The sequence below is a fragment of the Sus scrofa genome, chromosome 8 (assembly GCF_000003025.6).
Source record: "Sus scrofa isolate TJ Tabasco breed Duroc chromosome 8, Sscrofa11.1, whole genome shotgun sequence".
NCBI classification, from domain to species: Eukaryota; Metazoa; Chordata; class Mammalia; order Artiodactyla; family Suidae; genus Sus; species Sus scrofa.
Genome location: NC_010450.4, coordinates 77,590,110 through 77,615,112, shown reverse-complemented (window position 1 = coordinate 77,615,112; position 25,003 = coordinate 77,590,110). Strand labels below are relative to the sequence as shown.

The following is a 25,003-nucleotide window of genomic DNA, read 5'->3' as shown; positions in this document are numbered from 1 at the left end:
CTCTCTTATATTGCTTTCATATTTTTTCATTGGTTTTCTGTTGCTGTCCTGATTGGGTGATTTCCATTATTTTATCTTCCAAGTCACTAATTCATTTCCCTGCATTATTCATTCTGCTCTTCAGTGCCCTTAACTCAGCCTACATCTCTGCAAGTGAATTTTTAAATTTTTCTTGGCTTTTCCTTATATTTTCTAGTTCCTTTCTAAAGTAACCTGCATTACTGTCATAGCTGCTCTTAATTCATTCATATTTGCTCTTAATTCCTTTAGCATTTTGACTATCTTCTTTTTGAACTTGGTGTCTGTTAGAATGCAGAGGTCTGTTTCATTGTTTGCTCCTTTAGGTAAATTCTCTTGTTTTATTAACTGGGAATGGTTCCTGAGCTTCTTCATTTTGCTTATATTTTTCTCATTCTGTGAGTTTAGGAAAAACAACTACTGTAGTCTTGGAGGGCTCTTTATATTTATGAGCACCCCTGGGTATTTTGTGAGTACTTACTGTCTATATTTAGGGTGCTATTTGTACTTGCAGGGAGATGGAGGCAGTGGGCAGGGCTAGTAGCCAGTGCCTGGTTGCTGGTCTCCTAACAGTGGCAATGAGCCATGGGAAGGTGGTGCAGGCTGCTCCTAGTTGCTGGGCTCTGGGAAGTGACAGTTATTTGTAGGTGACACCTGGAGAGTTTGGCAGTGGCAGCAGCAGAGTGAGTGTGTGTGTGTGTGTGTGTGTGTGTGTGTGTGTGTGCATGCGCACATTCCCAGGGAAGTGAGAACAGCAACAGGTGGTGCTTGGTTGCATTGCCTTCCTGTGTGCTGACCTCTGAGGTAACTGGGGCCACAGGTGTTACCTGTTCACAGACAGGTAGTGTCTGTGGTGTTCACCACAGTTAGTGGTGGTGAGCCACACCCACCTCTGGTGTCTGACATGACTGCCATGGTTTGCCCCTGTGGCCTATAGACCAGGCAAGAGACACCACTTTGTGCTTAGTCCCACTGCCCTTAGCCTTTGCAAGAGGTGCCCAGCCACCTGTAGCCCATACAAGAGGCATCCTGTTGCCAGTAGGCACTCTGCCCTCTGAGAGTCTGCGTGCACAGGGAAAGGTATTCCTATGGCAGTCTGCCCCTCATCCTCTCACCCTCCCCAGTTATGGTGCCTTGCTTCTCCTGTGGGCCCAGGCCTCCTCCTGGGTTCCCTTGGCTGTGGTGCTCTGCTCCCCAGCCCATGGTGTACAGCTCCCTAGCCTTTCAGGCTGTCTCTACCCAGAGAACCCCAGTCCTCTCCCTGGAACTGACCTCCAGAGCCTGAGTCTCAGCACTCAACCCCCCACCACTGTGGTGTCTCAGGCTGTGATGTCCAAAGAGGTGGTTCTGATGGTCTCCGTGGCTCTCTCTCTACTTTGTCTTCCTCAGTCCAGCTGCTGTGCTTTTCTCTGAGGCTTTGCGGTCCCTCTGGCTCAGCTGATCTCACCATCAGTTAGGTGGCTTCCCAGGGTATGGGTTCCTTTCTTCTTTCACAGCTCCCTCTCAGGAGTGCTAGTCCCATCCTGATTCCTTCTTCTTTTCTCTCTCTCTCTCCCCCCTCTTTTGTTTTATCCAGTTATGTGGAGGATTTCTTGCCCTTTTTGGAATTTTAAGGTGTTCTGCCAGTGTTCAGTAGATGTGCTCTGCAAATTGTTCTACATGTAGTTTTTTTGTTTTGTTTTGTTTTTTTTTGATGTGTTTGTGGGAGAAAGTGAGCGCCACGTCTTACTTCTCCACCATCTTTATCCCCCCTCCACTGGTTTTTAAAGGTAGTGTTTGGGGGGCTTTGTGTGTCTCAAAAGCAGGAGTTAAACATTGAAGTGCCTGATGTGGGATTCAAGCCCTTAGCTCCGTAGGGAGAAGCTCTGGTTTCAAGTCCCTTTCTGGTTGTGGGTTACCACACCAGGGTTGGTTTTAACTCTCTTCTACCTGCTTCAATCTGGGTTTTTTCCTCATTTGCCTGGTGTGTGGCATTTGCTTGCTAGTCTCCCGCTCCCCTGAGGAAATTATTCATGTATGGCTATAGATTTAGTGTGTCTGAGGGAGGAGGTGTGTTCAGGATCTTCCTAAGTCACTATTTGGCACTGAAATTTTCAAATACCAGTCTTTGAGACCTTCCCAGATATTCCTAGCTAAAATTACGACCCTTTAAGAAAGTCCTATAACTCTAATCATGTTATACCTTGTTTATAGTGATTCGGTCAGACAGTGTATTTTCTTTACTGAATTATGGTGGTGAAGAGGGTGGTTCTATGTTTATTTTTATGACTCCCTCAAGGATTAGAGGAATGTTTGGAATTTGGTGGGCTCTTGAGATGTGGGTAAAACATTGGAAGGAAGGCAGAAGAGGAAAATAAATCTGTACACCCATGGTATCTTCCTTACCCTTAAAGAATGTATTTATACTTAGAGATGTGTATTTACATTAATGTGTCATGCCATTAAACTGGGGACGTCTGGTGCTAGATAAGATGGTGAGCAAAGAATGGCTGCTGGCTCTTTCTCATGCACAACAATTCTGGAGACACCAGACAGGAGAGCTTCACAACCTGGAATATGTGGGAAATTTTCAACCTAATGAAAGACAACGGCCAAAAATCAACAGCAAATATCACTTTTAACAAAAACTTTAGATGTAGTATTATCTAGGCCTATGTTTGCTGCATGTCAATGAAACCCAAACAACAGTGTTTTAAACACCCAGGGCCTGGCTTTTCCACATAACAAGCAGGAAGTCAGAGGTGGCTGGTACAGCCCTGTGCATGGCCTCACAAAACTTCAGTGTTCTCGGCCCCTTCTCGCTCTCCACTCCACCATCTCACACCTTCACCTTTTCTTCTTATATTCCTAAGGTGGTTTCTGCCTTTTCAGGTACCATAGTCCAGGCAGGAAGAAGTGGGTGGAGAGAAGGGTAAAGAGATGTGGACCAAGCCAGCTGGGCTTGCTGGACAGATTTGTCTTCCTAACATTTCATTGGCTTGGACTGTGTTACACGACTTCTTTCAGTTGGTTCAAAGGCAGCTACATTTCATTTATATAAACAACATTGGTTTCTGTGAGAAAGGGAAAAATAAGAGACTTGAAAAGGAATGAATAACTAGTAGTGTCTGCTTTGTATTCACTTTGGGTTTGAGAAAAACGCAGTGATCCCAACCATGACCACTGCCTACTAAATTAGTACTTGATGTCTTGACTATTGCAAAAAAGTCAGAAATAAACTGGAGTTCCCGTCGTGGCTCAGTGGTAACGAATCCGACTAAGAACCACAAGGTTGTGGGTCCGATCCCTGCCTTGCTCAGTGGGTTAAGGACCCGGCGTTGCCGTGAGCTGTGGTGTAGGTTGCAGATGCGGCTTGGATCCCGTGTTGCTGTGGCTCTGGCGTAGGCCGGTGGCTACAGCTCTGATTCGACTCCTGGCCTGGGAACTTCTGTATGCCGCGGGAGCGGCCCAAGAAATGGCAAAAAGACAAAAAACAAAAGAAACAAACAAAAAAAAAACATGATATAACTTTGTCAAACTTCTGTGCCAGGCTGCAGAAACCATATCTAGTTGGTTTAAAAGAACGTAACTTCGGAGTTCCTGCTGTGGTGCAGTAGGATCGATGGCATCTTGGGAGCACAGGGATGCAGGTTTGATCCCCAGCCTAGCACAGTGGGTTAAGGATCTGGCGTTGCTGCAGCTGTGGCTTAGGTCACAACTGCGGCTTGAATCTGATGATCCCTGGCCCAAAAACTCCATATGCTATGGGGTGGTCAAAAGAAAAAAAAGTAGTGTGGAGTCTATGAAGCTGACCACATACAAATTTGGAATCTATGTATCTGGGAATAACACCCACAGGACACACCAGACACCTCTCCTGTGGAGAGGCCATGAGTGTCACCATTTGGTAGATGCTGTGTGGAAACTGACAATTCTACCAATCTAGGCACTGGGGATTATGGCCAGAATCTCTGCCACAGCCCAATCTCTGCCTTCTCTCTCCCTTTCAGAATGATTCTTCATGATGCTTTACCCTTTATTTCATTAATCTTCTTTTCAAAAGTCTGTGCTCTAGCTGCACAGGAGTCTGGAAAAAGCAAGTTTCTATCTTTTATCATGGGAGCTGGTGACTTAAAAGGAGAGAAATCTCTTTGAATATCTTGGAAGGATGTTTAAAGATGCTAGGTAGCCAGAAAGGGTGATACATGTCTGTTATAACAGAGAAGGATGGGCAAGAAAGGGACAAAATTCTCCTTTTTAGATGTTCATCATTTATATAGATACCTCTTCAAATTCAACCAGTTTTTAGAACTGAAAAGAGAGTTCTGCAAGACAGCCAGATGTGTGATCAATGTATAAAAATTCATTCTTCCTTACCGAAAATAACCTATTAGAAGTTTGTATAGAAAATATTTTAATAGCAACACAACATATAATATATTGAAATTAAGCTAATAAAGAATATAAAAATTATTATAGAAAATTTGACTATGAAAGAATTTTTTAAAAACCTGAATAAATGAAACAAAATATCATGCTAATGAATGAGATAATTTAACATTTTAAAAGTTTAATTCTCCCAAAATTAGTCTGTAAATTCAGTGCAATTTATTAAACAACTCCAAAAGGATTTTTTGAGGTAAATCAACAAAATGATTCTCAAATATATTTGAAAAAAAAGACCAAAAAAAAAAAAAAATGGAGTTCCTGTCGTGGCGCAGTGGTTAACGAATCCGACTAGGAACCATGAGGTTGCGGGTTCGGTCCCTGCCCTTGCTCAGTGGGTTGACGATCCGGCGTTGCCGTGAGCTGTGGTGTAGGTTGCAGACGCGGCTTGGATCTCGTGTTGCTGTGGCTCTGGTGTAGGCCGCGGCTACAGCTCCGATTGGACCCCTAGCCTGGGAATCTCCATATGCCGCGGGAGTGGCCCAAGAAATGGCAAAAAAAAAAAAAAAAAAAGACCAAATATATTTGGTGAATTTCTAAAGGCAATTTTGAAAAATAAGCCAGAGCAATTGAAATGGTGTCACAGGATCAAATCTTTAAACCACAAGGACAGGTTAGAAAGTCAAGAAACAGACCTGTGTGTATATGAGAATGTGTTATATGAGAGAGAAAACTGGAGGAGAAATGGATTATTTAGTAAATGGAACTAAGAAAATTCTCACCGTGGGGAGAAAAATACAATCAGATCCCTATTTATATAAAAGGAAATTCCAAATTTATTTTAAAAACCTAAAGATCAAATATAAGACAGAAGAAGAAAACAGAGGAGACAGTCAGGACAAGGAAAGATTTTTTTAATAAGAATTACAGGTTGGGAATTCCCGCTGTGGCTCTGTGGAAATGAATCTGACTAGTATCCATGAGGAAGCAGGTTCGATCCCTGGCCTTGCTCGGTGAATTGGGGATCCGCATTGCCATGAGCTGTGGTGGAGGCTGCAGACTTGGCTTGGATCCCACATGGCTGTGGCTGCGGCATAGGCCGGCAGCTGCAGCTCTGATTCGACCCCTAACCTGGGAACCTCCATATTCTGTGGGTGTGGCCCTAACCAAGCAAAAGAAAAAGTATTGCAGGTTGGGTCCTTTGAAACAAACTTAAGATAGAGATTTGTATGCCAGAAGTTTATTGGAGTATGCTTTCAGGCTAGACACACATGGTGAAGTGAAAGAAGCAGGATTCTGTTGATGGGGAAATTGAACTGGGGCAGTCTCAGCCCTTCTCATCTGGCCTGAGTAGACTCAACCACTATTTTTCTGCACAGGCCAGTCATTGGGTGCAGGCTGTTCCCCAAAAGTGGGCATGACCTAGGTTGAGGCAGCTAGTCAAGGGCAATGCCAGAATTTCCCACTTGCTCATCTTGGCTTATTGGATATAATGTGTAAATATCTCTTCTAGATTCTGCTTTCAATTCTTCTGGATGTGTAAAGATCTTTTCCAGATTCTGCTTTCAGTTCTTTTGGATATATACTCAGAAGTGGAATTGCTGGATCATATGATAATTCTATTTTTAATTTTTTGAGGAACTGTCTTATTCTTTTCCATCATGGCTTTACCATTTTACATTCCTACCAACAGTGCGCAAGGATTCCAATTTTTCCACACCCTCTCCAACATGCCTTATTTTGTTTTTTTTGAGAGCAGTCATCTAATGAGTACAAGGTAATACCCCATAGTTCTGATTCATGTTTTCTAAATTTATTTTTTAATTAAAGTGTAGTTGATTAACAGTGTTGTGCCAGTTTCTGCTGTACAGCTTGATTTGCATTTTTAAATAGAACTTGTTTTTTATGTCAAATTTTTATAATTATAAAAGCAACCCATATTCATTACAAAAAAGTTGGAAAATAGGGAAAATCATAGCGAAAAAAATCTCATGCTGTAGAGCAGAAATTTCTCACAACATTGTCCATCAACTATACTTTAATAAAAACATTTAAACAAAACCTCAGAATCCTGATAACTTTAAAATAATCAGTGTTGATACTTTGGTTTGTGTCTTTCCAGGTTTTTTCCTATCTGTATTTCCAGATGGCTGGTGCTAAGCCCTTCTGCCCCTTTGAGCAATTTAGAAAAAAATTATCTTCTTCTCTAGGTGAATACAGCCCTGTGCCAGGGTATGTGGCTTGGCAAGCAGAGCACAGCTAGATTTCAGATCTCACCTGCCCTTAGGGCAGGTACCTGATGCAGTGAAGAACTTGAAAAACTCTATGCTGTAGTACTTATCGTACCAAGGGATTTATTTCATATTTTTTATAAAGCTGAGATCATAGTATTAAACTATATTTGGATAGAATCTAACTTATTTATATTCATTCCTATTTATCAGTTAAATTGTTTCCAATGTTTTGATATTATAAACACTAGCTGAGATGACAATATTTGTAAAATATTCACATTTAGAATTATTTCTTTATGATAATATTTGTAGAAATTGCCTTGAAAACTAAATTCACTGAGTGTTTATTATGTGCCTGAGACTGTGCTCAGAAATATATGGAGAGACAGAAATATACAATCCTTATTCCAAACCAATGATGTAGGTACTATGGTTGCTATTTTTAGAGAGAAAGTAGAGGCACACTTAGAAATGTGTAAGAATACTTGGTTATTTCATCCAGGTCACAAAGCTGGAGAGCAGTAGAGCTGGGTTTTGAACACATGTCTATCAGCTGCACCTGCTCCAGAACCTGGGTCCTTAACATGCTCTGATGACTCACTTTAAAAGAGAAGAGAGATGGATTTGAGAGGAGTTCTAATATTAGGGAAGCCTTACATCATCAGTGGAGTAGACCCTGACCACTTGACAATTTCCATAGGAGTAAGAGACCACTCAAAAGCAGGAAGTTTTATGGAGTTCCCACTGTGGCTCAGTGGTAATGAACCCCACTAGTATCCATGAGGATGCAGGTTCGATCCCTGACCCTGCTCAGTGGGTTAAGGATCTGACATTGCAGTGAGAGTGACGTTGGTTGTAGATGCGACTCTGATCCTGTGTTGCTGTGGCTGTGGTGTAGGCCAGCAGCGGTACCTCTGATTCGACCCCTTGCCTAGGAACTTCCAGGATAATATTCTAACAGACTATATACATTATTTATTTCTGAGCTCTTTTTTAAGAAAAGCAACTTAAGAAGATAATTTAAATTTAGTTTTAATTGGACTACAAATGATAATGTTTTCATGATTTTTTTTTTTTAAATTTAGATTCCAAGCTATCTGGGTCAACAAAGAGATGTTTTGATGTTCCCCTCTCAGACCATTCACTTCGCTATGCTATAGCTTAACTTCCGTTTTCGTTAAGCAGAGGGTGATACTTTTTGTCCATTTTCTCAAAGAGATGTTAGGATATGGATTATAGTTTATGAGCTGTGTGAAAGAAGACTGTAAATATGTGTGTGTTAAGAAACTTCTCTCCTCTTTTCATGGATTTTGGGTCTTTTAAATATTGAATATTTTGAGAAATATATAATACAATTTAAGACATAATTACATTTCAAGTGGGATTATAGGAAGTAAAAAAAAAGGAAATCTTTTCTGGCTTCTGCACTAAAGAAATCTAATTAAAAAAAACAAATCTAATTTTAATTCTTCAACATGCAAATAACACACCTAAAGAGGGTACAAATAAATGAATGAGATAAATTAATGAAAAGTACAAGTTAGAAATGGTTGATATTATGTTATTAATATATGCATTCAAAACCAATGTACTTATTTCTAACTTCTTGATTAACTATTGTAACTTCTTAATTATTATAACTTCTAAAGTAGTAGGATTCAAATCAATGACTGTTTACTGGATGTGTGCTGTTAAAAATACACACATCTCCAAACCAGAACTCACATATTGCCAATGGGAGTGTAAATTGGTATAGCTACTTTGGAAAACTATTTGGCAGTATTAACTGAGTCCTATTGATGTATACAGCCTTGATTCTAGCAATTCCACTCCTAAGAGAATGGGATCCTGGTTATGCCAGAAATAGAGAAAAGCACCAAGAAGAGAATAAAAATACAGGGTCATTCTAGTATGGGTAACAATTATTAACATTTAAAAAAATTATTAATATTTTTAAAGTGAACCATATTTTTATGTACTGTTTTACAGCAAGCTTATTTTATACAATAATGAAAACATTTCCATTTATATCAATATTTTAAAAAAATCTGCCTATATTCTAACATGGCTAAACCATAACATATATTGCCTAATGCTTACCATAATTCTGTCTTGTGGGTACTTAGGATATTTCTAACATTTTACTACATTTATTTATTTTTATTTATTTTTTAATTTATTTTGGTCTTTTTAGAGCCGCTCCTGAGGCATGTGGAGGTTCCCAGGCTAGGGGTCCAATCAGAGCTGTAGCCGCCCACCTATGCCACAGCTACAGCCCTTGGGATCCAAGCTGTGTCTGCAGGCAACACCATAGCTTACAGCAACACCAGATCCTTAACCCACTGAGTGAGGCCAGGGATTGAACCCACAACCTCTTGGATGCTAGTCAGGTTCACTAACCACTGAGCCATGATGGGAACTCCCACATTTTACTGCATCTAAATAATATTGCTCGTAATGGACATTCTATATATAAACTTACAGTAAATATTTGAATATTAAATTCTTAGAAGTGAAATGTCTGGTTTAAAAAGTATGTACATTTTGGGAGTTCCCGTTGTGGCGCAGTGGTTAACGAATCCGACTAGGAACCATGAGGTTGCGGGTTCATCCCTGCCCTTGCTCAGTGGGTTAACAATCCGGCGTTGCCGTGAGCTGTGGTGTAGGTTGCAGACGCGGCTCGGATCCCGAGTTGCTGTGGCTCTGGCGTGGGCCGGTGGCTACAGCTCCGATTCGACCCCTGGACTGGGAACCTCCATATGCTGCGGGAGCGGCCCAAGAAATAGCAGCAACAACAACAACAACAACAACAAAAAAAGACAAAAAAAAAAAAAAGTATGTACATTTTAATTATTTGACATAAATTGCTAAAATTATTGTAATTTATACTCCTTTCAGCATGTAGTGATATTGTCCCAACATCCACAACAGGCAAAATTATTTTTTCTAATCCTTGCCAAATTTATTTAGTTGTTACTGTTACTTAGTTTTACTTAATATGGTTTGACTTTTTAAAAATACTGGCTTTTTAAAAAGAGACCTCTCTGGAGTTCCCCTCGTGGTTCAGTGGTTAACGAATCTGACTAGGAACCATGAGGTTGTGGGTTCGATCCCTGGCCTTGCTCAGTGGGTTAAGGATCTTGTGTTGCTGTGAGCTGTGGTGTAGGTTGCAGACGCGGCTTGGATCCCACGCTGCTGTGGCTGTGGCGTAGGCCGGTGGCTACAGCTCCAATTAGACCCCTAGCCTGGGAAGCTCCATATGCCTCGGGAGTGGCCCAAGAAATGGCAAAAAGACGAAAAAAATAAAAAAATAAAAAAAGACCTCTCTGTTCATCTCCTTTCGACTATTTTTTATTCTTATTCACTTATAAGAAGTAGCAACCAAAATTCTTTTATTATATATGTTGTAGATATTATTTTTCTGCTTTATTACAAGCTTTTCCTGTTTCAAACTCCTTTACCAAACTAGCAAAGTCTGATCATTTAATTTGTTACCTTGAGGAAGCAGAACTTAGGAGGAGAAACTTATCACAGACAGACGGCATTAGGTACTTTTGTTGAACTTTCTTATGTTTTCATTTCATGTCCTTTCTCTCCTTCTTTTCCTTCTCCTTCACTTTTAGTAAGACTTACTTCCTCTAAAACCATGACTCTGTTTCACTCCCAGAGGGTACAGTGGATGTATATGAAATTCATATTTGCAGAGAGGGAACTAACATTCTTAAGTGTCTGCCAGGCACTGTTCTAGACACTTCACTACATTAATTAACTTTGTGTGTAAAACAACCCGAATCAGAGTTCCTGTTATGGTTCAGCAGTAAGGAGCCTGACTAATATCCATGAGGATACAGGTTTGATCCCTGGCCTCACTCAGTGGGTCAAGGATCTGGCATTGCCGTGAGCTGCAGTGTAGGTCACAGGTGTAGCTCAGATCCTGCATTGCTGTGGTGTAGGCCAGTAGCTGCAGCTCCAATTCCACCCCGCCTGGGAACTTCCTTATGCTACAGGTATGGCCCTAAAAAGCAAAGAAAACAAACAAATAAGTCAGTATTATTTTCTTCATTTTATAAACTGAGGAATTTGAAGATCATTTGAATAAATCACATGTCCTTTCTTTACTGTCTTGAGCTTCTGGATTTCCCCTCAACCTGCTCCTTTTTTTTTTTTTTTTTTCCCTTTTAGCCTCACCCTTGGCATATGGAAATTTCCTGGCCAGGGATCCAATCTGAGCTGCAGCTGTGACCTATGCCATAGTTGCAGCAACACTGGATCCTTAACCTACTGTGCCACAGCAGGAACTCCCCAACCTGCTCCTTTTGAACTCCCATCTTTATTACAGTGAGATTCCATTCTTCCAGCAGCTCAGGCCAAAAACCTCAGCGTCATCCTTGTTTCCTTTCCTTTAGGCTCCTTATCCACAGAGGAATCCCTGTTAGCTCCTCACCACCACCCCTGTCTCCTGGTCCAATCACTACCCTCTTGCTCCTGGATTATTTCAATAGCCTTCTCCTTGGTCTCTGCTTCAGCCCTAACCCTTACCATTTATTCTCAACCCCATAGTGGAAGTGATCCATTTACAGTGTCAGAAGATGCCACTTTTCTACACATTGGGTTTTCTCCAATGGCTTCCAACTTGCTCAGAGTAAAAGCCTTGTTGATCTGTGTCACTCCTACCTCTTACTTCTCTGATTTCATCTCCACTCTCCTACCCTGGCCTCTTTGTTGCTCCCAGCACACATTCAGGCATATTCCTGCCACTGGGCTTTTGTACTTTCTGCGCTTTCTGCCTCAAAAATTGTCTGCCCAGATATCTTGTTTCCTAACCTCCTTCTGGCATTTGCTGAAATGTCACCTCCAGAAGTTTGCTTTGATCACCTATCTAAAAGAGTACTCCTCATACTCCTTATGTCCTGTCCCTGCCTACTTTTTCTCCATAGCATTTCTAACTATACGTCAGTCCACATATTTTTCTTCATCATCTGGAAGGTAAGCTCCATGAGAGCTAGGGTTTTTATGTTTTTGTTCTCTGCTGTGTCTGGAACTCCTAGAAGAATGCCTAGCATGTAAAAAGGACTCAGTAGTGACCGAATAAATGATACTCCTAAATTCCATTTGTTACAACAGGCCAAGGTGGCCTGCTGGGCAGAACTTCCCAGTTTCTACTCATCTCTCTATCTCCCTGTCCTTTCCCAGCTTTTACTTAGGAGCCACTTTTCCACATTTGTTATAGGTGGAAGGCTGGTGAATCCTGAGAGGTATTTGCCGCAAGTGCATTCCTGCTGCATCACCATGTATTGCTGGTACATAGATACGAAGAAGTGTGAAGCTTGCATCCTCTGATCACTGCAGTTGCAAGAGAGAATCTGAAACTACATATACTTGATTTTGGTTGTCTCCTGAAGCACTGAGAATTGAAGGAGGAAGTTACTTTCTCCAAAGGAGAATTTGGTGAGGCGCCAGCAGGATGCTGCTGCAGTGGGGGAAGCTCCATGTCCGCCTTTGTCCGCCTTTGTGGCCCAATGGGATCAGATTGAGGCTCACCTCAAGTTTCAGCCACACCAACCACAGGGCTCTGAAACTGCCAAGAGAGCCTCTAAGAATTTGTTTCCTGGATTTAACATTCAGAAAACAGAGTGCCACCCAAACACGCAGGGGGTGTGGGAGGCCAAGGAATGGGAAGGGGAGGTGGTGATGCCAGCTTGGCGTTGTTCAAGGTCTCTGAAGAAGAGCAGTAGGCAAATGTGGGGCTAGGACTTCCGAGGTCGGAGCTCTGGGAAGGATGGTGAGAGGACATGGGACAGTGCCAGAGGCTTTACCACCACACCCGGGCAGATTCCTAATCGGCTCTCCTCTTTTCTGGGAGTCCTGAGTTGGGGAAAATTCTTTTTGCTGTAGAACTGTCCAAATTAAAGAGCCCTTATTTTTAGGGGGAAAATTGCCATTGAACTGTGACACGTATGCATATACTCCAGGGTCCGTGTTGCATGAAGTCGTTTGACTTTCTTCTCTCAGCAGAACCCCCCAAATGAACGTGTTTTGGTTAGACTGTAAACCGTGTGTGTGTTCGTGAAGGGGTGACATTCTGAAACTGTAAAACGTGTGTGTATGTGTGTGTGTGTTCATGTATGTGAAAGGGCGAAGCTCCGAAGGGCGAGGTGCCCTCCATTCCTGGGCGGTTAAGTTTCGGTGGAAACTTTCCCTCCAAGGCTCCGCCTCCTTCACCTTGGCAACGGGGACTGGGGTGCAGGCAGCTCAAGCCCGCCCCACCCCCAGCACCTGGCGGCTGCGCGCCCCGGGGGCAGGGGCGGGGCTTGCGGAGGGGCGGGGTCTGGCGCAGGCTCCCTGGGCCACCCTGCAGGTTGGGCCCCGCCCCAGCTTGGCCCGCCGGGTGCTGCCCAGGGCGTGGGGTTGGGGGGGTGGAGGAGGCCGGAACGGCAAGGATCCACCACAGGGTGACGCGCCGGCGGAAAGTTGCGTTGAGACCTCCCGCCTGGCACTTTCTTCCCGGGACCCCGCTCCTGAGTTGGATCGGACACGAAGGAAACCGGGCCAAGAGCTGTGAACCACCACTGCCCCGGTGCCGACGACTGTCCAGGACTGGGCAAGGTGTCCGCTCCCCCTTCCTCGTGGTATCCAGCGCTGTTGGTGGCTCGGGGCCCCGCGTCCCCAGGACGTCGGCACAAACTTTCTGTCCCCGGACAGTTCTGGCGAGTCCCGCACCACGCGGGGAGGAGGAGCGGCGGCCCCTGTCAGGTACCTGGCGTGCGGATCTGAGATTTGCGCTGGAGGGATTCTTTTATTTTCGGGATTATGGGAAGGGGAGAGCAAAGGCGTACTTCCCTGCATTCTTCAAATGGGCGGGAGGAGCCGGAATTGGCATGGGGCCCCGCTGGGAATATCCCAAACAAGATCATTGTGTCGGCAAGGCGCTGCGACCCTCGAAGGTGGCTCCCAGAGTTTCGGACCGGGCGTTACTCGGTGACTAATGGGGGAGGGAGAGCTAGCTTGTTTTGACTGAGAAGGATAGCATCAGAGCTCTCCACCCCTTTCCTTGGTCCCTGGGGCCAGAGAGCTGGGTCCTACGGGACAAACTGGCAAAGGCGAAGAGATCTGGGGCTCAGTTTTCCTCTCCCAACCTCCTTGCTTTTCCACAAAAGGCAGAGGCGGTGCAAGCCTGAGGTTTGCAGCACTTTTCTGGCGTGAGGACTTACTTGTTGGGTGGCTCTTGCTCAATTTCATCCAGGTCTCTAATGAAACTGCGTTCAGGTTGTGGTTATTGATGATGTATGCGTGTGTGTGTGTCCAGCTCCGACCTTAACAAAGGTCCCTTGTTAATTCCACTTCTGCTAGGGAGTAGAGCTAGCTGCTGTCCTACTTCAAGCCCAGCCAGAGGAAGGTGTTGGTGGTAGCGGTAGCCTGTTTGTTGGGGACTTTGCGAATCACGTGGACAGATTCGATGAATTAGCCCAGCTCTGTCCCACCCACTTGAACCCATGCATTCTTAGTAGACCCGTCTTCCACCATTCAGCAGGAGGCCCAGCCTTAGCCTTCCAGGATGGGGGATGTTCCCAGTGGAGGAAGGAGCCCCAGACAGGAGAGACAGCCCTGAGGAGTAAACAGTGCTCACCAGTTGTTGCTTCCCTGTAGATTGGGTCCACTATCTGCCTTTTCTGGAAGGGTCCTGCTGTCACAATCATCTCTTTAGGAAGTCAGCTGTGCTGTGCTAATAGCTACAGCAGCTCTGATGAAATTATGTAGGTCATTGAAAAATAATTCCTGCCTAATCACCTTTATCCTGTTGATTAGCACGAGAAAAGATTTCCTCTCCTTAATGTACCATGCCTGGTTGGCAGGGTCACCTGCTTGACCTCAAGTTCACTCGTACCCTTGGCATCAGACAGGAAGTTTCCCCTGAAACTGCCCAAATGTAGCATCACACAGTCCAGGTCCACATTTGGAGAACTTAAGTGGTCTTTTCTGGACAGCGAGTAAGCAGAAGAGGCCATACATTTCCTCTTCAGTGCAGCATGCTTATTGGCTTTAGATAACTTTGCAGCTAGTTAAAGGCTGGTGTCTTTTAGTTCCAGTTAATCCCTTTCTGCAGAGCTCCTAAGAATTGTGTCGATGCTTGTCTTGAAATAAATTAAGTTTAGCTTCCCAACTGTCATTTGTCCTGTAGCCTTGGGGACAGGATTAAACTGTGTGGGGCAGGTGGAAAGAGCAAGAGAAACCGAGTGTCACTAAACAAAATTCAGCGAGAGATTTAGAGTGGTCTGATAATCTAGGCCTAACTACCCAGTTAGCTTCCTCTTTGCCTCTAAATAGAGACACTAATGGTTATGTCACTTTTAATATAGGACTATGAAGACCAGGAATGAAAGGACTGTTTTACTATAGTGTCAATAATGCATTGCTGGACAGTTCTTCACGATAAGTCCCAAATTTGATTTAAAACGCTTTCTTTTAAAGTTTTTTTTTTGCCATAATAGGAAGTCAGTAGATTATGTCTGCATGTCAAAAAGCAGATGTAAAAGTATGCAGAAATATAGAGGTACACCTTGGCAGAAGCCTGAGGAGTAACTTTTGAAATTATGTTCTTGTATTACTTTTAAAAAGAAAATTGGATAATGAAGCCCCTTCTCTCTGCAAATATAAAGCAGAATGGCTTTTTATGACTCCAGTTTAGATGTTCCATCTTTGTTCTATGTGCCTTTGTCTTGTAGGGCAATTTATAGGCCCTTTAAAGAGCTGGACCCTCAGAGTCTGGCCTTGGAACATGATTTACATCTGCTTCACTCTTACTCTGTCACTTCCAACTTTTCATTTTTAGCCTATGTAAGGAAAACAGCACTCAAGAGTGATCAGTAACTTCAAGGACTTCATTTATGAGGATCTCTTAGTGAAGAGAGTCACAGAAAGTAACATTTAAAAAAATTAAAAAAAATTTTTTTAGGGCTTCATCTGAGGCATATGGAGGTTCCTGGGCTAGGGGTTGAAACAGAGCTGCAGCTGCTGGGCAACACCATAGCCACAGCAATGTGGGATTCAAGCCTCGTCTGCGACCCACACCACAGCTCAAGGCAACGCTGGATCCTTAACCCACTGAGCAAGGCCAGAGATTGAACCCGCATCCTCGTGGGTCCTGGTCAGGTTCATTTCCACTGAGCTACAACAGGAATTCCTTTTTCATTTTATTTTATTTTTCATTTTTAGAAAGTAGCATTTTTATGGGAGTTCCCATCATAGCACAGCGGAAGCGAATCTGACTAGGAACCATGAGGTTGTAGGTTCGATCCCTGGCCTTGCTCAGTGGGTTAAGGAAAGGGGTTGCCTTGAGCTGTGGTGTAGGTGACAGATGTGGCTTAGATCTGGCGTTGCTGTGACTGTGGTGTAGGCCAGCACCTGTAGCTCTGATTAGACCCCTAGCCTGGAAACTTCCATATGCCTCAGGTGCGGCCCTAAAAAGCAAAAAAAAAAAAAAAAAAAAAAAGGGAAAAAAGAAAAGTATAGTGCTTTATGAGTAATGAAAGTGCTTTCACAGGTACCATATTTGTGCTTTGTGATGTTAACTGCCATTTTGTAGTTGGTGCTATTATATTCAGATTACAAAGGATGAAAACAGCTGAGATTATTCAGAGAAAATAAGGAATTTTAGGTGCGTTATGTTGTTTCTACATGTGGTGGACTCACACCTGAATTCAGGATTTCTGATTTAGAGGCCAGGCTTTTAATTTTTCTCTTGCATTTTGTGAAGTATTTGAATGTGAAATGGGATCTTATTTCTCATAAATTAAAATGTGTGCTCACTGAAAACAGGACTGTATAGAAACACATGCTGATACATACGTGTGTGTGTATGTAGTGTTTATATCCTTCACATCTCAACAGTATAGCTGCCGCCTGGGGGGTGGGATGGGGGAATAAATGCCCCAGTCGTTGGAATAAGGAACTTTTGATAGGGTCTATAATTGAAAAAAAAATCAGAAAATGGTAATTTAAACATGTACTTTACAAATATGGAAGTAATCATTAGATGAAACATCTCCAGGCGTTGAAAGCGCTTCTCTGGGGGAATGGAAATTAAGGGTGAAGAGGAGCCAGGCAGGAACCTGCTGTTTTTGCCCATGTACCTTATAACCAATTACCTTAAGCTTTATACTCTGTACATGTATATTATTTTTTTTAGATATCCTTTGGCAAGGAGAGAGTAAAGTTTTGTTCTCCAAATTTTAGAGCCGAAAGGGACCACAGAGATTCTTTATTCCCAGTTCTTTCATTTTGCAAGAGGACGTTGAGGTAGAGGAGTTGGATTGTTTCGCCAAGGTCACGGGACTGTGGAGAACAGACCTCTCCCCATGCAGGTTCACACTCTTCCCCAGGCAGGTGGAAATTTCCCCCCATCCTTGCTTGCGATTCCTCAGTATCTTTCCAGGCACTTCTCCCTTTCCCTCTAGTTTTTCCAAGTTTGAATAGGTTACAAAACTGTGGATTCAAGAGTAGGTAGTTATCTCTGATTCCTCATATTTCCATTATGAAAATGCTTCAAATAGTGTCCACATCTGCAGAATCTCTTGCTTTTTTAGGGGTGGTGGTGGTGTTCATTCTCCAATAGCTTTTAATTAGAGACAGAGACACTTGTGCAGTTTGTCTGCAACTCTCAGGAGTGGAGAGTGTTGCTCAGTTGAATCTGATGAATACAGGAGTTTGGGCTAAACCTTTATCCCTAGAAGCTATTACTAACTGGAGATGCTGAGGGGGCCCTTCCAATATCTATGTGTTGCTTGATTTTGAAATTTTGAGAATAAGGAAACAGTTTTCTTTCAAAGGATCAGTAGAGGCAGGTGATATTTTAGAACTATAATAGAAAAAATTTTACCACCCCGGGATTTCCCTTTTTATACATAAGGTTTTCTCCTACTTCCCTTCCGATTATAATAGTAACTTAAAACTTTATTTAAAAAATTTTTTTGGTCTTTTTTAGGATCATACCAGTGGCAAATGGAGATTCCCAGACTAGGGGTCGAATTGGAGTTTGAGCCACTGGCCTACACCACAGCCATAGCAACACCAGATCCAAGCCGCATTTGTGACCTACACCACAGCTTACGGCAACGGCAACGCCGGATCCTTAACCCACTGAGCAAGGCCAGGGATCAAATCCACATCCTCATGGATCCTAATTGGGTACATTAACCCTGAGCCACAATGAGAACTCCTAAACTTTATTTTTTCTGATTATGCACACAGTACATGTTATTCAACACTCAAACATTCCAGAGATACGTAATGTTGACAGTTAAAGTGCGCTGTGATCTTGTATTCTAGAGAATCTTCCCCCAACCTTCCCTATGTTAAAATATATTTACTATTGCCATTGTTAGTTGTGGGTGGGGTAATACGAAACACCTTTCTCCTTGGATTTTCTTTCTTTCTTCTTTTTTTTTTTTTTTTTTTTGTCTTTTTGCCTTATCTTGAGCCACTCCCATATGGAGGTTCCCAGGCTAGGGGTCCAATCGGAGCCTTAGCCACTGGCCTCCGCCAGAGCCACAGCAACATGGGATCCAAGCCGCGTCTGCGACCTACACTACAGTTCACGGCAACGCCGGATCCTTAACCCACTGAGCAAGGCAGGGATCGAACCCGCAACCTCATGGTTCCTAATTGGATTCGTTAACCACTGCACCACGACGGGAACTCCGGATTTTCTTTTTAACTTGATATATCTTGAAAATGTTTCCATGACCAAACATACAGAGCCTTCCGGCTGTCTAGTATTGCATCACAGGTTATGCAAACAATTTACTCTTGTTGGAAATTTGGATTGTTTCCCATTTTTCTTTAATAGGAACGGTGCTTTACAGAGCATCCTTTAAAATACCTTTGTGCACTTGTGTACATCTTTTGTGTCGGAAAGGTTTGGGAACGTGTCAGAGGTATGAAAGTGTTAAACTTCTCTAATTTACATGTCTTCCAGTTGTGTCTGTGCATTTTAAATTATATGAATAGCTTTTTTCTTTTTGAACGGATCAGACCGAAGATAGAAATTATCAATACATGGCAAGACTCTGAAACAAGAGGTCATGGTCACAAAAGGCCCTGAGCTTTTAGCTAAGGCTCACCCCATTTCTTCACATTTCAGGTTCTTTTTGGTTTTAATGGCTTCCCCAAGAGAAGATAGTAATTGATAACAGCTATAAAAATACTCTGCAGTTGTTGGATGAGCTGCTAATTACTTTTTATGGAACATAGTTTTAAAAAATTTTTTTCTTAGCATTATTCTAGGGCATGTCATTAAGGAATTCAGAGAATCAACTAGGTTTTGCCAAGTGAGTATATTTTAGTTCCTCTTCTTGTGTTAATACTTATCTCTGTTGAAATGTTGGTCATGGGTCAATTTTAAGATCTTTAGGCCTGTAGGAAGCCCCAGGAACCGATTTCACTCATCTGTGTGTGGAAAATGTGAAATAAGATACCTCGGCTAAATTTTGTAACTTGGGCTCCTTGAAAGCAGGAAAATTGCAGGAATTCCTGTGGCTAAGTACTTATTGACCATCATAGAGAGTTGATTAATATTTTCATGGAGTCTAAGCTCTGTTCATAACCATCCAATTAGATTATGCTTCGTTCTTCAAGATGAGTATCTTCTATTTTGTCTGTTTTCATGGAACTTGTACTTGGAGTTCATGATTTTCTTTGTAATATATAAAAATGAATATAAAAATATATTAAAAATATAAGTGTGCACACATACACAACCCTACCTGTACGTATTTGTATGTGTTTATATATATGTATATACACACACACATGAGTGTGTATGTGTTCATGCATAAGTGATATAAGCTATACTTTAAAAATATCATCATTAGGTCATTTGGCATGAATACTTTGTACATCCTCGAAAAGAGGATGATGTTTGCTGGTATTTATTAAGAAAAATGTTTCTTGGTATCTTTTTTTTGGCTGCACCCATGGCATGCAGAAGTTCCCGGGCAAGGAATTGAACCCAAGCCACAGCAGTTGACAACACCGAATCCTTAACCACTACGCCACCAGGAAACTCCTCTTGATACTTTTTGTATGAAAAAGTCCTTAATAAAATAAGAACTTGTTAGGATACAGGGGAAGCTTCATAGTTTGCATACAGTTCTTGAATATATATATATATTTTTTTTCTGTGGGAAGGTGCGGTGTATCTAATGTATTAGTTTTGACTATTGCCTATTCTCTAACATGGTCATTTTTTGGATAAGCTGAATATTTACAATCTCTCCTGTTTGTGTATGTTGTACAGTGGTTACACTTTTGCTTACTTTAAGCAAGCTGCAGGATTTAAATGCTTATGAAAAATGTGACAACAGGACTTTTTTTTTTAACTTTTTATTTATTTATTTATTTATTTTTCTTTTTTGGCAATTTCTTGGGCCTCCCTCGGCATATGGAGGTTCCCAGGCTAGGGTCTAATCGGAGCTGTAGCCATTGGCCTATGCCAGAGCCACAGCAATGTGGGATCCGAGCCACGTCTGCGACCTGCACCACAGCTCACAGCAACACCGGATCCTCAACCCACCGAGCAAAGCCAGGGATTGAACCCGCAACCTCATGGTCCCTAGTCGGATTTGTTAACCACTGCGCCACTATAGGAACTACGACAACAGGACTTTTATTGACCTTGATTCGCTTCAGGAAACACTGAACAATCTCTTTACTTGAGTTGTATTAAAAGCTTGATTGTTAGGAGTTCCCATTGTGGCTCAGTAATTAATGAACCTGACTAGTATCTTTAAACATGTGGGTTTGATCCCTGACCTTGCTCAGTGGGTTAAGGATCTGGCATGGCTGTGGTATAGACCAGCAGCTACAGCTCTAGCCTGGAAACTTCCATATGCTGCAGGTGCGGCCCTAAAAGACAAAAGACAAAAGACAAAACGAAACAAAACAAAACAAAACAAACCATAATGGTTAAGGCTAATTTCTTATCAGCTTGATTAAGTCAAACCTTCTCTGAGTTTCCTCCTTGTACTTCACTTCTCACTGTTGAGGACTTAGTATGTTTGATTTGGAAAGCGGACCCCACAGTTGCTCTTGATGAATCAGCTGGTAACTTGTTTAGGTGTCTGGGAACTGGTTGTGTTGCCCCCTCCCTCTTTTTCCCCCTAAAGTAATTCTACCTCTTTGTCATGTTTTAGGAGTGGTCATTCCTCCACAGTGAATCAGAAAACGAGTCAGTTTGATGAGGCTTTTTGACTCAAGCCTGGCTGACTCAACTGGCTGTGCTGCCAGCTTCTGTCAGGATGGGCATGCCAGGAACAAACTCTCAGCTTGGCTCCCTTCCTTACATGGGGAGTCCTCACATCTGCATCCTCGTTGCTGACCTTGGCAATCCTAGGCTTGCCCCTCCAGTTTGGATCCTGACGTCAAGTTAAACTGTAGGGTGACCAGAGTAACTCATCTTAATCACCTAGCCTGGTACCTTATTTTGAAGAGAATCCTGTACATGTGTTTCGTTGATGGTCTGCCTCTTACTATCACGTGAGCAGTTATAATGTTCTTCACCTTGTTTTTGTTTCCAGCTTTTCTTTCTGCAGTGCGTTTTCATGCCATTATCAGTTTGGTTTTATCCAGTACAGCCTTGCCACCTTCACTGGTTGTGGGCCTTGGTGCCTCCTAGGGTGAATCAGCTTAAGGTGTGATGGTTGAATTTAGGTGCCAACCTGATGGGCCTAGAGGTGCCCAGAGGTTTGGCAAGACATTCCTCTGGGTGTGCCTGTGAGGGTGTTTCTGGATGAGGTTAACGTTTGAGTTGCTAAACTGAGGAAAGCAGATTGCCTTTCCATTTGGGTGGGCCTAATTCAGACCATTGTAGACCGAAATTGAACAAAAAGGCTGAGGAAGGGAGAATTTGTCCTCTCTGCCTGCCTGTCTTAGAGCTGGGGCATCCATCTCTCTGTCTTTGGCCTCAGACTTGGACTTGAACTTGAACTATATAGTCATCTGTCCCACTTCTCCAGCGGCTGACTCCAAGTCTTGGGTCTTTTCAGCCTTCATAATCACTTGCTCCAATTCCTTATAATAAACCTTCTATCTGTTTCTCTGCTTCTGTCTCTATAAATACACACAGCCCTCCTTTATATATCTCTTTCCTGTTGGTTCTGTTTCTCTGGAGATTCTTGACTAATATGCAAGGCATCTAGCATCTGGTGCCCCGTGTACATCCTTTGCTCTGGCTGCTGTGCTGATCTGTTCTCCTTCTTAAGCACACTGCCCATTCTTTCTCCATTTCTGCTGGGCTCCTTCCCTTTCCAATTGCTTAAGTGAGTTCTTCGAGGCCCAGGTCAGAGCCTGTGGCCTCCATTAAGCCTTTCTTGGCTATCTTTTCTTGTAGAAATTTCCTGGCATCTGAATAATCTATACTGAAATTTTAGGAATTGAGTCATTTGCTGCCTTCTAGTGTTCTCTTTTATATGGTTGTTCATCCTCCCAGTTATAAACTCCATTAGGCCTTGGACCAAGCACTTCCAATCCTCCATAGTTCTTGCGTCGGCTCACGTTGCAGGTGGCCAGTGAGTGTTTACAGATTCTTTGTAAAAGCACTTAACTCTACCAGGGAAGGAAAGGCATGTGTGGGCCTTGTGTCTCAGCCCCCTGTCTTGAGCCCATGGCAGAAATGTCCAGTTCACTTCCCACTGGACCCAGAACTCTTTATCAGTGCAGTGCTCCAGGGAGACACTGCCAGTTGTTTGGAGTTGTTACCAGAAATGAAACATATATTATCCTTGACCTAGAACCAACTTTTCCTAAGAAAAAAAAGAGTCATATTTAAAGTCCTTTTGAATTAGCCCTTTCCTGAGGTACAGGTTTGTAACAGTTTTTGCTCTCATCTGCTTTGAGAGCGTATAATTCCCTTTGCCCTGCATCTGGCTGAGTCGTTTCATGTCTTCCTCTGTAAATATGTTACATAGCATATTTGCATCAATAATTTTGAACAAGGGTGAAGGGGATGAAATATGGAAAGTAAGCTGTATGTCCCTAGGCAGCTTGGATTTGTCGAATTTTATGCACATTTCCTTCAAGCTCTGTGTGATTTTCCTCATTTCTCCTGCAATCGATTGTAGTTTTTGAAGAACATCATTGGAAATCTGAGCTCATTTTGCTCTTTGGTCCTCCTTTTTTTTTTTTTTTTTTTTTTTTTTTTTTCCCTTTTTAAAGGGCCTCACGTGTGGCATACAGAAGTTCCCAGGCTAGAGGTTGAATCAGAGCTGTAGCTGCTGGCCTCCATCACAGCCACAGCAACTTGGAATATGAGCTGCATGTGCAACCCACACCACAGCCCATGGCAATGCCAGATCCTTAACCTACTGAGTGTGGTCAGGGATTGAACCTGCATCCTCAGTGGATACTAGTTGGGCTCGTGGCTCAACTCCCTCTTTGGCATGTCTTTCAGTCTCAGAGTAGTGCCAGCCCTCCGTGCTTTCCATCCCCCCACTCTGTTCTCCTGCACTTACCTTCTAACAGATTACAGTTTACTTATTTATTATGTGTGTTGTTGATCAACTGTCTCCCCAAATAAGGACATAAAGCTCCATGAGGGGGTAGGGATCTTGGCTGTATTAGTTTGGACTGTCTTTGGCTCTTTGTCGCAAGACGTAGTATCTGCTGCGCAGCGTTTGTTGAATTGAATAGGAATGTGCTAACCTGAAACCCTTCACCCCCACATCCTCTTTGTTGTCTAGGCTTTCTCATGAATCCTCTGGGCCCTCTCTTTCTTTTTTTCTCCTTGTTCCTGACGGTCCCTTCTATCCGGACCTACTTCCTAATGGCACAGCTACCTGTTCCCTAGGTCTGTGCCTTTGTAACAGCCACGTCAGTAGCAGGAGCACTTTATGTGATTATTTACAGCTACAGCTGCTGGTCTACACCACAGCCACAGCAACGTGGGATCCGAGCTGCATCTGCAACTTACCCCCAGATCCTTAATCCACTGAGTGATGCCGGGATCAAACCTACATCCTCATGGGTGCTAATCAGATTGGTTTCTGCCAAGCCACGACGGGAACTCCAATAGAGTGCTTTAGTATTCCTTGGCTGTTGGAATATGCACATCCATCGCTGTCCCATATCTGATCTCATCTGAAGTGCTTGTGAGTATGTGATGGCAATGAATTCTTTAGGGCCGGTCTGTCACCAGGGACTTCATGTTAGCAAAGTCTTGTCCCATCAGCGGAAGGTCTGGTCCTGTCAGTGGCCACAGTCCTTCAATGTGTGCTGGGCCTGCTCCCCCCCGCCCCCCCCCCCCGCCTTTGTGCTGCCGCCAAATTATAAATAAGGAGCATGCGTCATTGACAGTGGTTTCTGGCCTTCTACGAACAACCATATTTTCCAGAAAAGAGTGTGTATATGGTATCAGGTCCTCAAGTAATGTGGTAAAAATGAGAAAGGAAGAAAAAACAAAGAAACAGCCACCAGCCCCATCTATGGGACTTTTTAACGGAAAGTTCTTGGCTAGATGCCAAAACACTCTTGTCGTCTGAGCATTCATTGGGCAGCCGGGGTTCCATGTGGACCTGTTCAGCAGGAAGTGGAGACACAAACGTGGAATTGGAAAAGTTGGCCAGAAGGATGTAGACCAGGTAGAGATGAGAGCTGATGACTTGCAGGTTCTCTGCCAGTAAACTGTGTTACTGTCCTCCTGGCCCTTCTCGAGGAGCTAAGACGACAGAGCCATTTTCTTCCCAAAGGCCTACTGTTCTTGCCTCCAAGCCATGGGAGTGCTCAATAACCATTAGTGTCTAATGATGACACGGGAGTATTCCTCTGAGCACATGGAGAGCTGAAGACGTGTCACCCGTTGACAGGTGCTCACAAATCTCCTTTTGCTGTTTTGAATTATCCCCACCAGGGGAGATGTATACATCTTGTTCTGGCAGAGTGGTCTTAAATATTCATTCCTTTTACCCCTTACTCTAAGAGAAATGCCAGCATTTAGCCCTCAGGCTGCCAGGAGCAATTAGGGAGAAATTGTAGTATAACTTTTTAAAAGAAATTTTTATTACAGTTGATTTACAATGTTCTGTCAATTTCTGCTGTACAGCGAAGTAACCCAGAGTGCAACTTTGTAAAGACACTCATTTTCTGATAGCTCATGTATTTATGCATTAATTTATGACTTCTTTTTAATGGTAGACGGACATGTACTTTAAACATTTTATTTTTATTTTTCAATTTTTAATTTTATTCTTTTTATGGCCACACCTGTGGCATGAGGAGGTTCCCAGGCTAGGGGTCAAATTGGAGCTACAGCTGCCGGCCTACACCACAGCCACAGCAACACCAGAGCCAAGTTATGTCTGCAACCTACATGCAGCTAGAGGCAATGCTGGATCCTT

The 25,003-nt window shown here is 43.0% G+C and overlaps 1 protein-coding gene across 3 annotated transcripts in view; it reads left to right on the top strand.

The window, feature by feature from the left end:
* FAM160A1 (family with sequence similarity 160 member A1) overlaps positions 1-25,003 on the top strand; it is a 299,486-nt gene that overhangs the window by 12,999 nt on the left and 261,484 nt on the right. The window contains exon 2 of one of the 3 annotated variants that reach the window (XM_021101513.1): positions 11,848-12,065. The gene's annotated coding sequence lies outside the window, so the exon portion shown is untranslated. Of the gene's footprint in view, positions 1-11,847; positions 12,066-12,978; positions 13,371-25,003 lie in introns of those variants that run through there. The other 2 variants (XM_021101517.1, XM_021101515.1) reach the window with 2 other exon arrangements.